Source organism: Mastigoproctus giganteus, chromosome 2 (assembly GCF_048544385.1).
Source record: "Mastigoproctus giganteus isolate SK-2022 chromosome 2, ASM4854438v1, whole genome shotgun sequence".
In the NCBI taxonomy this organism is placed as follows: Eukaryota; Metazoa; Arthropoda; class Arachnida; order Uropygi; family Thelyphonidae; genus Mastigoproctus; species Mastigoproctus giganteus.
In genome coordinates this window covers 167,462,524-167,478,543 of record NC_143576.1, presented here as the reverse complement: position 1 = coordinate 167,478,543, position 16,020 = coordinate 167,462,524, and the positions used below count along the sequence as shown (strand labels likewise).

The 16,020-nt window shown below is 34.5% G+C and overlaps 1 protein-coding gene across 1 annotated transcript in view; it reads left to right on the top strand.

The window, feature by feature from the left end:
- The window catches only part of LOC150089729 (dipeptidyl peptidase 9), a 483,518-nt gene that overhangs the window by 411,780 nt on the left and 55,718 nt on the right, over nt 1-16,020 (top strand).

Sequence of the window (16,020 nt, the reverse complement as noted above, 5' to 3'; positions counted from 1 at the left end):
ACATATCAATTTTTTTTAATTGAAATATGATTTATTCTATAAATTCAATATAGATCTTAGATTTTACATAATTGGGAGTGTTGTTTGGTACTGTTGTTTCAAATATGTTGTAAAGTGAAAATAATACAGTAAAAATGGTCATTAAAAAAGTAAAAATTTGATTTGAAATCTTACATTTGAGGACTTCAGTAGATATTTTCACAAGTAAACAGTAATAAATGTAACTTTTAATTTAGTGACTCATTAAACACCAGTGAGAATCTCTGTTAATCATTGAAACCAAAAGTTTATTTCCAGGAGGTAAGAGTTGCTTACACAATGAATCAAATGTCGCATAAAACAAAATGTTCAGATTTAATTTTAAAAAATGAAAATGAACAAGAAAGACTGCTGGTGAAGGAATAACCAGACAGCCAGAATGAACATATATGCTACAGTGGTAGAAAACTTGCTACAACTTTGATTCATTTCTTTGAATCAAAGTTATACTTTTCAGCAAGGTTTTTCATTGTGCGTTTCTTATATTTTGTGTATAACATTGCAGAAGTTCACCTACAGCCAGCAGGTGGTTGATTGTTGGAACAAACTTCCATGTGTTGTTGTGGAAGTGAGTAATTGGAATAAATTCAATGAAAAACTAGACACTATTGGGGAGGATGGACAAGTGATGTTTGGAAGGGTTTTTTTTTTTTTTTTTTGGCTGATGCTTTATAAGCTTGCTTTCTTGATTTTGATTGCTATACACCTTTTTGTTCTTGGTAAAAACATTCTTTTCCATTGGGAGCTTTTGCACCTTAGTCTTATGGATTATATCCATAATCCAAGGCTTGTCACCTGTTATATAGTTGTTGTTAAAACTGCAAGAACGAATACCACAGCTTGCTCAAACAACTAAATAAAGTGAGAGCTTGATGCTGTCTTTGAACTTGAGTGAGGATGTGTGGAATATGTATTTTGAATATATTGATGCTGACTGCTCTTGCAAAATGTCTCCTAGGCAATGTCTTTTTTGTGTGATCAGTCAATCCATTTGAATGCCAATGCATTACCTTATGTTTAGACCATTTCAGGATGTTGACTGGTCACTGCTTCTTTCTTTATCTTTGAACAAAAAATTTCCATTACAGTACCTTTGAAACCATTTGAAATTTTATGTTAACATAGCCCTCCTTTCTAGATTTAACCTTAAGCCATTTTTCTATACATCTTTCAATACTCACTGCAGATTTTCTATTTTATTTAAACTTTATTTCCCTAAAAGATTGTACTTCATACCATATTTTTTTTTAAATTTGAAACAGCAGATTTCTAAATACACTTTATCATATGCTTTTTCAGATTAAATCTTATTAAATCCTAAATACACGTTCTTGTCATCATGTTTTTGAATACAGTGGATACTGCTTAATGAGATCTCTTTGGGATTCAGCTAAAGTGATAACAATAGCCATTATAACAATGATGCAGGTGTTCAGGATTGTTTATGCAGAGCAAAATGTGTACATAAAAAAGTGAAATGGACAGAATGAAAACATTAAAATCAAGCAATATAAAATACTTTAATTTGACTGTCCACTATTTCTTCAAGAAAGTCAAAGTCGAAAAGTGGAAAAAAGGTTAATTCTCTAGTGTAGAAAAATCAGATTGGTGTGAGTACAGATACAGTACCTTCTTTCACAGATTAATAACATGGACAACCACATGAACTACACTAAGCAACAGCAGTAACTGAACATGCAAGAAACAGCCCTGTATTTAGCAGTCATGCGGTCTTGAACTGCGATCATTCAAAGCATATGCAGTTATCACCCTCATATCTGACCACCTCTACGGCGGCGTTATTGGAACTCAGGAATACAAGATGCTCCATAATCACTTCCACTGCATATGCATAGACAGCAATAAAGCAAAGAAGCGTGAATATACACTGAAGCACTGATTACGCTAAACATCATTTTTTTTCTATTTACATTGAGTGCTGTTTATTATTGTCGCATTTGGTTTACAAAAATTGATAACATTAAGCAGCTGATATGGAGGGATTTTTTATTTTATTTTTTTGATGAAATATAAAAAGTTGTTTATCTTACCAGTCTCTACTTATTATCCAGTACAGTATATATAATACTCTGCATACATACTACTTAACACATATCAACTGAGATCACTGTTTTAAAAAAAATAAATGAATACAAAAACACAATATAAACATACCAACCTGAAAAATTTCTCTAGTGTTTGTTGTTTTAAATCCTTATCAGTTATTCGGTACATTCTTGTTGTAACCTGATTCTTCACTTTTCCATTGCTTTAAGTTCTAATGCACTCTGTAACCCATCAAAAGATTTCCTAATTTCTCTGGTCATTGGCATAACCGTCTGGTCCTTGATGTTTTTGCTATTAAAATTTTCATTTTCCTCAGTGTCAGGTTTTATCTGGTATAATTCCATTGACTATATCCTTTACTGACAGATCACCTCTTGATGGAAGATTTTCATCAATTTTTACCCACTTGTCAAAATTTTGTGTAGTATTAAATGAAATACTGGTACACTCTGGCACTGCACTACTTTCTTCAGTATTTGGTATTGATACTTCCTTCAATATCAATATCAAATACACCTGATATTTTCTTCAGTATCAGGTCTTGTACAAGATTGTTACATTGCATCACAATGTAACAATCCTGTACAAGACCTGGCTGAATAAATTCATCTTTATGAAAACAGTTTTTGATATGTTGTTCGGAATTTATATCCCATGCACTGGCCATCATGTGCACTGCATCTAATAAGTTAACTCTTTTTGCCATGTCCTTAGCTTGGGCATCGTTGCTTTCTTAAATTTCTGCAATTTTTTGTTGTATTGCATTGTAACAATGTTTCATTGCAATGCAATGTAACAATCCTGTTCAAAAATCCTCTACAATGTTTTGAAAAACTTTGATTCCTTGATCCAGAGGCTACACTATGGATTATGTATTCACTGGAGGAAATGAGAGTTTGATTGATGTTGTTCAACTGTACATTCTGATGAGCTTTATTTACGGTAAGTGCAATTTTTTTTTCTGACTTGCAATAATTCTCTGTCCATGCATTTATGTTGCTGTTATATTAAACTGGTGGGTTTTTTGTCCCTCTGAATGCATGTGGATGTTTACCAATTATGAAAAGTTTTTTATTATTATTATATTTTTTTATTGTGCATGTCCTTTTGCACATAAGGAGTACAGTCACTCTTTCTTCCTGCTTTATTCCAGCTGTAGGCAGGAGCAGCAGTGCGCAACACACACTTCTTGATTAGACCGGGGTTCGAGCCTGTGACCACCAAATATGGAGGATGTGGAAAGGTCAGGGAATGACCACCGCATATCCCCAGAGCAATATAGCCTTAGTTGCTAATGCTCCTAAAAACCAAACGACAACAACAACCAGCTGTAGGCTGTTTGTTTCTGAAGAATCAAGTATACTCAGGCATTATGCTAAAAAAACACCAGTTTCATCAGTGTTGAAAATACAGTCAACTAAAACAGTCAGTAAATTAAGTAAAACATTTTCCGCCCATTTTTGTGCTGAAGCTGTATCTGAGTTCGATTGTTCTCCATGAAATTTATTGTACAAAATGTTGTCTCTCCTTCCACCTGCTTAGTCACCCAGCTGTAGGCTTAAAAATGTTTAACCCAAGTTAAAAATACTCCTATCAGTAGAAAAATAGAATTTTTCTACTGGTAGGAGTATTTTTTAATATTGCATTTCTGAACCATCTCAGAAGTGTTCTTCTGCAAGTTTGTTCTTTCCCCACCCTTTTTCCCCCTCTTCAAATTGTCATTCTCAGTCACTCCTAATTCATGCAATTTTCGATTCTTTAAAAGTTTACACAAAAGAGGCTGTGTAACACTTAGTTTTAATGCTGCTTCTCTGAGGTAAAGCATCATAAGCACTTAGAATTTTGTTCTTTTCAATCAAACTTAAATATACATTTCTGAAACATTTCTATTCTAAGAAAAAATAAATAACAGTTCAATTCTCAACAGATGTCAATTGCAAACTTAAATCTATTCATGGAAAGCAGACAGTGGATACAGTACTGCACATATGCAGTGAGATCACCTGATCACTTGTGGGAAAACTTTGAATATTTGGACAGTGTAATTGAACATCAATAACTTGTACATATGTAGTTGTAAACCTTCACAATAGTGGGTTAGATTGGTTCTTTCCCCAATAGCAGCATCATTTTCTTGATTGTTCACTTGCTTTTGTGTACAGGTTCTTTCCCCAATAGCAGCATCATTTTCTTGATTGTTCACCTGCTTTTGTGTACAGGCACTCTCCTACTTTTCCTGAAGGCTACAGACATTGTTGAGGATTAGAAATTTAAAGGTACCACTTTTGCACGACAAGGGAATGAGTAAACATTTGGCATGGTAACGTTTGTAAATAATTAACAAATTTTTGACTTACAAACAATTTTAGGTGTTCTGGAAGACAGAAAAATGATAGAAATAAATGGTGATATGATCATATAAAGTGGCAGAATTTACATACATTATAATATAAATGGTTTTGGATTTTCATTTTAGATTATGATTAAGTGGCTGATAACAATAACCAGCAATAACATTAACTGGTATTCACTGTATTAGTATGCCTGATTGAGATTTCATAAAAGAGATGACAATAAACAAATTTTTACACTTTTATGAAGTAATAACACTAAACAAATGATAACATTATCCATGATCACAATAAGCAGTGTGCACTGCATTTTTTAATATCTCTTAGTATGAATGTTTGATCTGGGCATCTGCATTTGGCCTGAAACCTGATTGTTCTTCTAACGGTTGCATTCAACAGTAAATCTACCCACTTCTCTAAGATGTGTATATAGATTTTACATTAAAGAATGAAATTCCTCTGTGATTCCAGGTTCACCTTTATTTCCCATTTATATATATATTAGTATGATGTCTTAGTCCTGTCTTTTGGAAATTGGCCTCTAGAAAACTTCTGGACAACATGATATGACCAATGACACCATCTTCCCTCAAGCTTTCAGCATAATAAATATTTTTTCATAAACTTTTTCTGCCTAAGTATCCAAATTTCCCCCATATCAATCTTTTCCTGTTCTTTAGTATTGTCTTCTGCTCCTTCATTTAGCAGTTCATCAGATATTTACTCCATACTTCTAAAATATCCTTCTATTTAGAGATTTTTTACTAAATGCCAAAAATATATTTTTGTACATTTTTAATGCTTGTTTGTCATACCTTTCCAAAAACTTCCCAATATTTTTGTTTAGTCTCTTTCGTACATATCCTAGCCATCTAATAAGGATTTGTTAGATTTATTCACCAAAAATTTTTTATAATACTTTCTTTTTATTTTCTTTACTCGTCTCTTCAGTTTCTACCTCTTACTGGTGTATTATAACCCTCAACAGTTTAATTAAAACAAAAAAACCAATCCGATCAGTTTCTACTATTGCATTCTGACCTTTTCACTCTCTACTAAAGTTATTTTAAATTTTTATAATTCTTGACATCAGGAATGCTATTTAACTTTTGAGCTAGAAGGATTCTTTGTAATACCACTTATTATTCTTTTTAATGGTTGTTAGCAAATTGGAGTCTTCCAGTTTTAGTATACCACTTATTTCTGGTGCTTCTCACCATTGTTAATTTTCTCAAAACAACATGATGGTCACTTTTTTTTTTAAGTGACCATCATGTTGTTTTGAGCAAATGACTAGGTTTTGACCCCAAACATGAATGGTATTAGAACCTATGGTATTGTGTGTGTGTGTGTGTGTGTGTGTGTGTGTGTGTGTGTGTGTGTGTGTGTGTGTGTGTGTGTGTGTGTGTGTGTGTGTGTGTTGAAGGTTAAGCAAATGATAGAAAATAGTTGTTGACATTAGACTTGAATTTCTGTAGACTTTAATTTTCAGAAAATACCTATAAAAGGAAGTTTTTCCAGAAAATGGGAAATTGAAGGGATAAATGAGGAAGAAGAAAAGTTGGTTTTGTGAGTTTGAAGTTGGACAGTAAATGGATGGTAAATTGACTGTTGCAGAATGTTTGGACTGGTTTGGAAGAGAGAGAGAGAGAGAGAGAGAGAGAGAGAGAGAGAGAGAGAGAGAGAGAGAGAGAGATAAGTGGGGGGGGGGGGAGCAGTATAGAAGCCAATTCAGAAGGGTGCCTATGGAAGTATCTGTAGAAAACAGGCATACATCAGAGACAGTGTCTCTCTCTGGGAATGAGTGTGGAGAGATTTTTTGTAAGTGATGGGTCATTAATTAACTTAACTTCCCTCTTTTAAATGGGGTCTAGAGGCCTGAGAGAGGTTATGGGGCACTGCTCCAGATGTTGAATAATATTCCGTGGTAGGGTGGATTTGAGATTTGTACAGAGTGAGTAACTTTAGAAAAAAAGTAACACTGAGAGCAAAAGAGAAAACCCAGTTTTTTAGATGCAGAAGAGGCAATCCTTGTGATGTGCATATGCCAAGAGAGAGATTTTAAGTCAGGGTAATCCCTAATAGAGATCTTGTCTAGAAATCTGAGTGTCATTGAAGATTAGCACAGGAGTAGAAGAATCCTTTTTGTGAGATGTAAGACAACATTGAGTTTTACATGTATTGAAATTGACTGAATTATCTTTGCCACACTGTAGAATTACCTAGAGATTAGCATTTAAGGAAGGAGTAATGGAATTTGAGAAGTTGAAGCTGTTTGTGCAGAGTAAGGTGTCTCAAACTGGAAGACAGAAAGCCGTCTACCGCTGTCTATCATCACCCGCAATCAGATAGAAAACAGGATACCCAACTTTAGAAGACCTTTATGCTAAAAACGATCAAAAGCTTTTGACACATAAACAGCAACTGCTTGAATTTTACCAAACTTTTTCTATTGAATCTGTCCATAGATGGGTAACATAAATGCAGAGCAAGGTTTCTCAGACTGGAAGGTGGAATGCAATTTGCTATCATCAACAAGAATATGGATAGGATTTCAGTTTCTGGAAGTAGGTCATTAATATACAAGAAGAAAATAGTGGGGTGGGGGAAGAGAGAGAGAGAGAGCCAGCATTAGTGGAGAAGTTAGAAGACAGCCATCTACCATCACCTGCAGTCAGAGAGAGAGAACTGGATACCCGATTTAAAAAAAAAAAAAAAATAGTCAAAACCTGTGTTTTGAGAACAGGTGGAGAAATACCATCAAGACATGGAGTTTTCTTGGCATTAAGATTGTTCAAAATTCTTCTGATATCCTTTTGATGAAAGACCACAGGAGGCATTACATGGTGTGTACTGAGAATGGTAGGAGGTGGTTTCCCAAGGTCATCAGAAGAACAGTAGACTGCTAGCAAGTTGGTTTTATCTTTTGCTGAGGTGACAGTAGGGCAGTCGGGTTTTAACAGAATGAGCAGAAATTTTTGGCAGTAGCTTGCAAGAGACCAAAATGCTCATCTATCACTTGGACAAGAAGCAAGTTTCCTACTCTTAGCCTGTTCTAGAATCTAGTTTGGATTGTTTAGTAGCTGTTTTACAATTGTTGTGAGCTTTGGTATAGGCAGAAAATGATCCTGGAGATTTGGATATAAGCCAATTGTGATATACAACATTCTTCTCTTGAACAGCCTTACCACATTTATTGGAAAACCAAGATTTAGATAATGGATGAGATTTTAAGGTGGAGTGTATGGAATAGAGGATTTCATCCTTATAAGAGTAATTTCACTGACACAACATGAACAAACGTTGATATCAAAAGATTCAAAACAGTAACCCAACCAAAGAAAATAAAATTCTTCTATATGATACTATTTCACCTTCTTGTAATGCCAAAAAACACAGCACTGAGAGTGGCCACGAGAGAAAGACTCCATTTGAGAAGAGACTATCACCAATTTGTGATCTGAGGTGCCTAGAGAGTCTCTCACCTCGACTGTATCCTTGGAAGAGTTGTTCATGAGAAAAGATCAAGAGTGTTGGCCATGTGGTTAGGATTGTCTGGTATTCTTGTAGGTAAATGAACAACCTGTGTGAGATCATTGGTAATTCCAAAAGTCTCACCAGTTCGAGCTGTAAGCATTAAAATTGCCAATGAAAATTATCTCACTGTTGGACTGAACAAAGTCACAGAGTTCCAAGAGATTCATGTAATTGGGAGATGGGTGTGGCAATGGATGAATTTGACAGAAATGGTGTGGTGAAATTATAAGCCAGAGAAGAACAAATAGAGGAGATTCCAAATTACTACGACTGACAAGGAATATCAGAACAGACATATGCACAAGTACCACCTTTTAAGTGAACAGAACTGTACAGTGAATACGTAGAAGAACTGAGATGTTCCCCTAATTATTCCAACCAATAATTGGGATTCTGTCATAAAAAGTAAGTGGGTCTTAGCAGACTATAAGTGGGAATGCACATCATTGAGATTGGAACTGAGACCACATATATTTGTGAAATGAATGAAGAAGTGATTGGTAGGTTTAGATCTTTTTACAGATAAGTTTGTTCTGTTAGTTTGGATATTCATGAGTTATTCAGTATTAAAAGAGAGGGTACATGTTGTATGAAGTAATGAAATTTTTTGATTTGCGATACACACAGCAAGAATATTCCTAGCTCCCCAACATAATGTGGCCTCGGCAATGTTCCCCTGTGAGATTATACTCAAGCTCATCTGAGTGTCTCCAAGAGGGTTACCAGTTAGTTCGGTCCAGTGGACTGTCTAGTGGCCAGTCTGCATATGCCGTTTTAGAGCTGTACCCTCAAAACAAAAGATTGAATCTTGTCATGATGCCCATCGTAACTTCTTCCATCAAGCAGTATGATTGATGGAAGAGATAGAGGATTTCCAGAGTTTTGCTCTGGAGACTAAACATGAGTTTCACCACTTCAAGCCTTCAGTAAGCAGAGTGGTGGTATTGTACCACCATCGCTCTGAATGATGAGAGCCATCTACTACCTAGTATTGCCTGATAACATGGAGGGGTGGCATTTCTGTGTAGTGTGGACACCTACAGCATACAAAGTGTTCACAGAAGTTATACACAGGGTTACTAGCAGTTCCACCCTCATGAAGGTGCAAATAGAGGATTTGATTTTGTTTTTGCAAAATGGGTGGTTTTCACAAAATTCGGTCCACCTGGTTCAGGCATCACCTGAATATCAGTTTAATCAGTATTTTAAACTCCCTGGTAGAAAGCCCTACTATGTTTTTAATTTAGAATGCTTTGCTTGTGCAAATTTCTAGTGGCATTTTACCATTATTTTTAGTTTTACCTTTCTTTCTAAAATTTCCTAACGTATCCTTGTCTCTATCAGCAGTTCCCGAACATTTTGGTCTCAGGACCCCTTTACACTCTTAAAAATTATTGGGGACCCCAAAGTCTTAGTATAACATCTTAGTATTATTATGAAAATAGTTTTGACTTCACGGGCCCCCTGAAAGGGTCTCAGGAAACTCCAGGGGTCCATGGACCACACTTCATGAACTGCTGGCTTTTTATAATTGTCATATTCTACCTCACTATTTAAATCCATTACCATTTCTTTTTTTATTAATTCTTTCTGCCCTTCCTAAGATATTAAAGAACTCTTCTGTTTCAGCTGTTTTTTGAGCCATCATCAACCAATTTCCTTTCCATCATTAATTTATGATTGTTTGATTGCAACTCCACCTTGTATTCATCCTATTGATCTCTGTGATATTTTGTATTTTGATATCATCTTGATCCATATGTAATTCTTCTGCTGTTTCCACTTATCTGACATTTGCGTTTCTTTGTTGTGCTACCTTAATAATTGTTCCAGTAGCTTATTTAGCACTGTGCATCATGGTTTCCTGACAAACACAGTGGGTATCTTGTTGACCCATTATGAGTTTTGACTGCTTCCAATAATTAAAGTTTTAACGTATAATAAAGCTGACCAAACTAGATAGTTTGGTCAGCTTTATTCCGTATTAGCAGCCTATTCTTGTTCATTGAACAGCCCATTTAGCTCGCTCCCTGCTATATGACTTTTCTCTTTTTTTAAATGTAGCCTGTAAATTATGTACCATATGTATGTCAGAATAAAAGTAAACCTTCCAGTGCTAAAAAACAGGAAGTTTGGGGTCATCTTCTATGCAGAATATAAAATCCTAAATATAAGAATATCACAAATATACACTGAGTTTTTCACTTTACCAACAATTTGTTCATCTTCTTCATCAGATGAAAACAGTTCATGGAATTCTTCAAGACTATTTATTTTGAGAACTCAGAAAGTAAACTCTTGAAAACAAATGGGCTTCTATATTGAGGCACTTTTTTCAGTGAAAAAAATTTTCAGTGCAGTACTAACCAGGAAACAAAGAATAGTTATTACACAGTGTAATCTGAAACTTATTTATGCATATAGTATTAATAAGAGAATGTTACTTCATCACCTATATATATTTAGGTTTTTGTTTTGTGGTGTTCTAGTTAAGAGAGTACAGTATACAATTAGCATTTTCTTTACAGGTTACTAAGTAGTAATAAAATATCACAATGGAAACATTTAAAAGAACAGAAATAATTGAATTAAAAAGTAGATGTTTCTTAATGTGCATTTTACTGTAATACCATTTACACCAAATGTGTAAGATGAGTTTGGGGGTGGGGTTGACATGCAGAAATGTATGATTTAGGGCAGAATTTCAAGGCAAAAAAAATAAAGTCGACTTATACAATGGGACATACATTAGATGCATAATTGTGAATTATATTTTGTTAAGTGAGGTCTCCATTTATTTCTTTAGTAGCACATAGTTCAAACATCATCAGTTGCCAATATACTTCAAATGGAAATTTTATTAAAATTATTTTAAAGTGATAAGTATTATATTAATTGAGTTATGAACTACTTTTTTTTTTTTTTTTTTTTTTTTTTTTTGCAAGTTCACATTCATGAATCAGCATCGTTCCAATGCTCTTAAAACGTGAACTTTTTTAAGACATTCTTATCAAATATGTTTTGGAACCAGACGTATGGAAATTAAACTAACATCTTTTTGTTGATGTCAAAGCTGAGATGGTTATTATTGGGACACTAAGAAAGTTTCATATTTTACATGCATTGGTGATAATGAAAGTGAAAGTTTCCCCCCATCTCTATTGTACAGAGATGGGGGGAAAAAGTGAAAGCAACATACTATAGAAAAATAAGCTCATTGAGTTTAAATGGTGACAGGTGGTGGGATTCCATTTAGCACATACCAGGTTTCAGTTCTTCTAATTATTCTGGAGACCCCTGTCTGGAATATCATATGGAAGTGGAAGGCAGTTGACCATGTCCTGTTTAAACATCGAGAGGGCAGACCACATAATTTGATGACAAGAGATCTCCAAATAATCATCATATGAGAGTTGTCTGGAAAAACCACACCAAAAGTTACCAAAGGATCATCCAAGAAGTCTGGGAATAGCTATTGTTGCATTTATTGTTCAGCTGGTGAGGGGGAATTCCCATTATCCATAAACCTTTCTTTATGAAAGTTAAGCATGTTAAAAATGAAAACCAAGTTAAAATAATTCTCTGATGTGATGTATCCCAATGTGCAATTCATTAGCTGGGAAAACTTGGACATCATACCAACCCAGAGAACATTTTTGAAACCAGTGCATTTTTTCTAGCTGTGAAGCACAGTTGGTGGTTTGCTGATAGTTTTTGTGAATAGTACTTTCAAAACATAGTAGTTTTATGGCAGCCTCACTAATTCTGTCCTTACAAAGTTGATGCAATTTTATGGTACAGGTGTTTACATTTCTTCCAGACATTTTTTTCCTGTGATATCTTGGTTATACTCTAAGAAAACTAATATGACACTCATGGACATCCCTGCTCAGAACCGCAGTCTGAGTCTAGTAGAACCATTATGGGAAAAATTACAAAGAGCAAGGACTTATCCATGAAGATGGACATCATTTGCCCAATTTAAAATTACAAAATAGCTAATGCTTATTTAGCCTTTTCAAAATTATGATTAGTAGGAGGACTTTCACCACCTAGTCTTTGTTTTTGTAGCTAGCAACTTATATAGCTAGCTAATTTATAATTTCAAGTTATGACTTCACATAGCACATGACAGCTCATATCAAACAACTTCATTACCATGATTTTGCCAGTGAATTGTAGCTAGTGATCACCATCTGTCTGATGAGGGACCAGTAAGTCTTGGAAGAGGCTGTAATAGGGCTGTCTCATTTTTGAAGTATATGGTAGGTGATTAACCTTTTGGCAGAGCCATTTGTTTAAGAAATTAACAATCTTGAGGAAAAACTTTTTGAGAACTCAAAAAGTGAACTCTTGAGCATTTAATATCACCTATATGTGTTAGTTACCCTGTGCGTGAGAACATTGTTTTAGTTTTGAATTGTGGTCAGTTTGCATTTTTTTGTCATTTTTTGCAAAGATATGATGTAGTTTACACCATGCTGTACAGTAATTTTACAATGGATGACAAGCAAAAAGTTGTGTTAAGGATAAAATGAAATTTATTAGCAAAATAGAAAACAGTAAAAAAAAAATGTGTTGTTGCTTGTGAATTTAATTTACAGAACAAAGTTTGGAATTCAAAACAATTATTGATTCATGAACAGAATTGTAGCAAAATGAAATGCATAAGTGAAGATCCTCATAAGTGGTCCACTTTTATTTGGAAACGAGAAATTTGCATGTTCATCTGGTTGATTAGATCGATTTGCACCACATGTGCTTTGGAAAAGTTCCAGGTGAAGAAAATGATGTGAACAATATAACTGTACCGCCACCACTTGCACTAATTTTAATGACACAGATAAGAAAGAAATGTTTTGCCACAGTAAAATCTAAAAATCCACAGTTTCAAAAACTTTAAAAAGTTGCCTGATTAATATAGCATAAATAACAAAAAAACTTGAACAACACCAACTTTGTTTGAATCTGAGTTGCTTCATTGGGATCATGAGTTATGAAGACATAATAAGAAAATTCTACTTCTTTTGGACAATTGACAATTGAATGACAAATGTTTAAAAGAATACATGCTGTATAAAATACATGTTTTATATATAATGCATGTTTGCATGTGCTATTCCTATGAAAGTGAAACAGTATGCAGTGTAACTGGAATCATAATTACGTGTGATATGTTTGATTGTGAGAAGATCCCTTTTCTTTTTGCGTTAACATAAATTTTAGGTTTAAATCCCCCCCCCCCACTCCTACCCATCCATCAGCTTTCATCAAATTTGGTTCAGCTTAGGTTTTGACCTGGAGTTATGGAGTGGTTTTTATTTATCAGTGTATGTGAGTGCTTCCAGTTCATTTCTCATTAGAAATCCTCCATTTAAATGCCTAATTTCTCACTGCTCAGATGTTAATTAGTGCCAGAATCACCTGTGAAATGGCCAAAGTTTTCATAATTAAAAGTCATCTCTTAATAGCATGGTTATTCACCTTGTTTCACTTGAATATTAGTGGGTCTCGAATATTGAGCCAGTTAATTGTGTATACAGATTTTTGCAGCTTTGGTATTTGTGAAAATCATTGTATACAGAGGGGCTTCTGAAAAGTTCTTGACCTAAGTATAAAATTTTTTTGAGTCTGGTAACACGTTACTTTTCAACATAGTCTCCTTTCGAGTCAGTACACTTTTGCCACGAATACTGCAATGCACTGTTTCAACTGCAAAAAACGTTTTCACTGTCAGTAGAAAATGGATCCCAGCAAGGTAATTTTTCAACGTAAAAAATAGGTGAAAGTCCAGTAGTATCTGGTGAAAATGGAGGATGGTCCAAGATTTCAAAGCTGCGCTCATGCAGTGCAAATATGGCAATGACAAACTTGTGTTTTTTCCTGGTGGAATGATACACCTTTGTTTAGTTTTCTTCAGCATTTGTCTTGAAGTTTTCACACTGATTCTCACAAGATCTATGTAATATGCCCCTATGACTGTTTGGCCTTTCAGAAGGTCACTAGCAACAACCCAAAAAAAAAACAGTTCCATCACCTTTCAAGCAGAAGGAATTAACTTGGCTTCTTTGAAAGTGAAACAGTATGTTCCTATGAAAGTGAAACAGTATGTAGTGTAACTGGAATCATAATTATGTGTAATATGTTTGATTGTGAGAAGATCCCTTTTCTTTTTGCGTTAACATAAATTTTAGGTTTAAATCCCCCCCCCCACTCATCCTTCAGCTTTCATCAAATTTGGTTATCGTCACAAACCTTGCAAGGAAATTTGCTGGATCTGAAAATGGTGTAGGTGTTCACTTAACTTGACAATCTAGCCCTAGTGTATTTTTGATCTTCTGTCGATAACTTTGAATCCATTGTGTTAACACCTTTTTATAGTGAGTACCTTTTTTATGTGGTACACATCCAAATGCCCATGATGCTGGCAGTGTAACAAATTGTCACATATCAGTCACTTGTCACCATATCATGCACACTGTCAACAACTTCCGGAGTGATTGACATTGCAGGTCTTCCACAGCATGGATCATTTTGACAATTGACAAATGTTTAAAAGAATACATACTGTATAAAATACATGTTTTATATAATGCAAGTTTGTGTGTGTGCCTTCCCTCATTTAAATTCTGCTGTCCACTTCTTAATCATGGAATAGGAAAGGGCATGGGTCCCCCAAAATTGTAACTATATCCTCATGAATTGCCTTTAGCATTAGTTCCTTTTTTCCCAAATATTGGATGACTGGATGATTTTATCCATTTTTCCTCATTCTCACAACTTTATGGACTTCAGGACATGTGATTAAAAAACAAAAAGATTATTGAAATTGCATGAGTGGTGAGTTACTATTTTGAAGTGGATCAAAATAGTAACTCACCACTATTTTGTTATACACCGAGTACTGAAATTTTGACAGTGCACCACTACCATTTCATACTCAGACCATAAACTTTTAAATTCTTCTCCCCATACAAATATAAATGTTCTGTTAAAATGTATTAATGATCCATTAAGAATTATAATGAGTATAATTAACACGTGGAGTTTTTAATGTATATTTTATTAAGCATAGCCTAAACTAATATATACAATAGTGTGACGTTTCGGGTATCTTGCTGATACCTATCATCAGACCGTGCTGCTTGGGAATAGAGATAAAATTAAAAAGGTGATGGTTACTAATTAGATTTACACTGAGCAGTTCTAATCAAATTTCTTATCAAATTATTTGGATCTTCAGCAATTAATAGAAAACAGGGGGTTGAGTTCAACCCTCAGTATTTTCATCTCTTCAATGAGAAAATAAGTGAAGAAATAAGGACTCGGGAAAGAAAAAGAGAAAAAGAAACAAGGCATCCAGAGGTGCAGATCGCATACAAATCCTTCCAGACCCCCAGAACCAGCCCACACACACACCATAACGGATGATCAAAGGTCAGCTTTCTAGCTCCCTGGATCTAGGATAACCTAACACTATTCCTGTTGGCTAATCATAAGAATCCCTGGCTTATAAAAGGCACAGCTTGCTGATCCTCTTTCCTATTTCTCTTCAGGTCTGAGGGTGGTCAGCAGGCAAGATTTGTTTTGTTTGTCTTAATTCATCTTATAAAATAGGCTAAAAGTAAAGTAACCTAAATTTTTTTTATTATAACTTAGAATTATTTATCTACTCACTGGCATTATTGAAAATTAGAAATGACCAATTGTGAATACATCTTATAACTGATCCTATGTTTAAAAAAAAAAAAAAAAAATTGATTGTAATTTAGAACTGCTCAATGTAAATCTAATTAGTAACCTTCACCTTTTTAATTTTATCCCTATTCCCAAACAGCACGGTCTGATGATGGGTATCGGCAAGATACCCGAAACGTTACACTATTGTATATATTAGTTTAGGCTATGATTAATAAAATACATATTAAAAACTCTACGTGGTAAAAGAGTGGTTAATTATACATATTAATAATTCTAAAGTGATAACAACCACATATCATCCTTCCCCAACTATATTAATGATCGT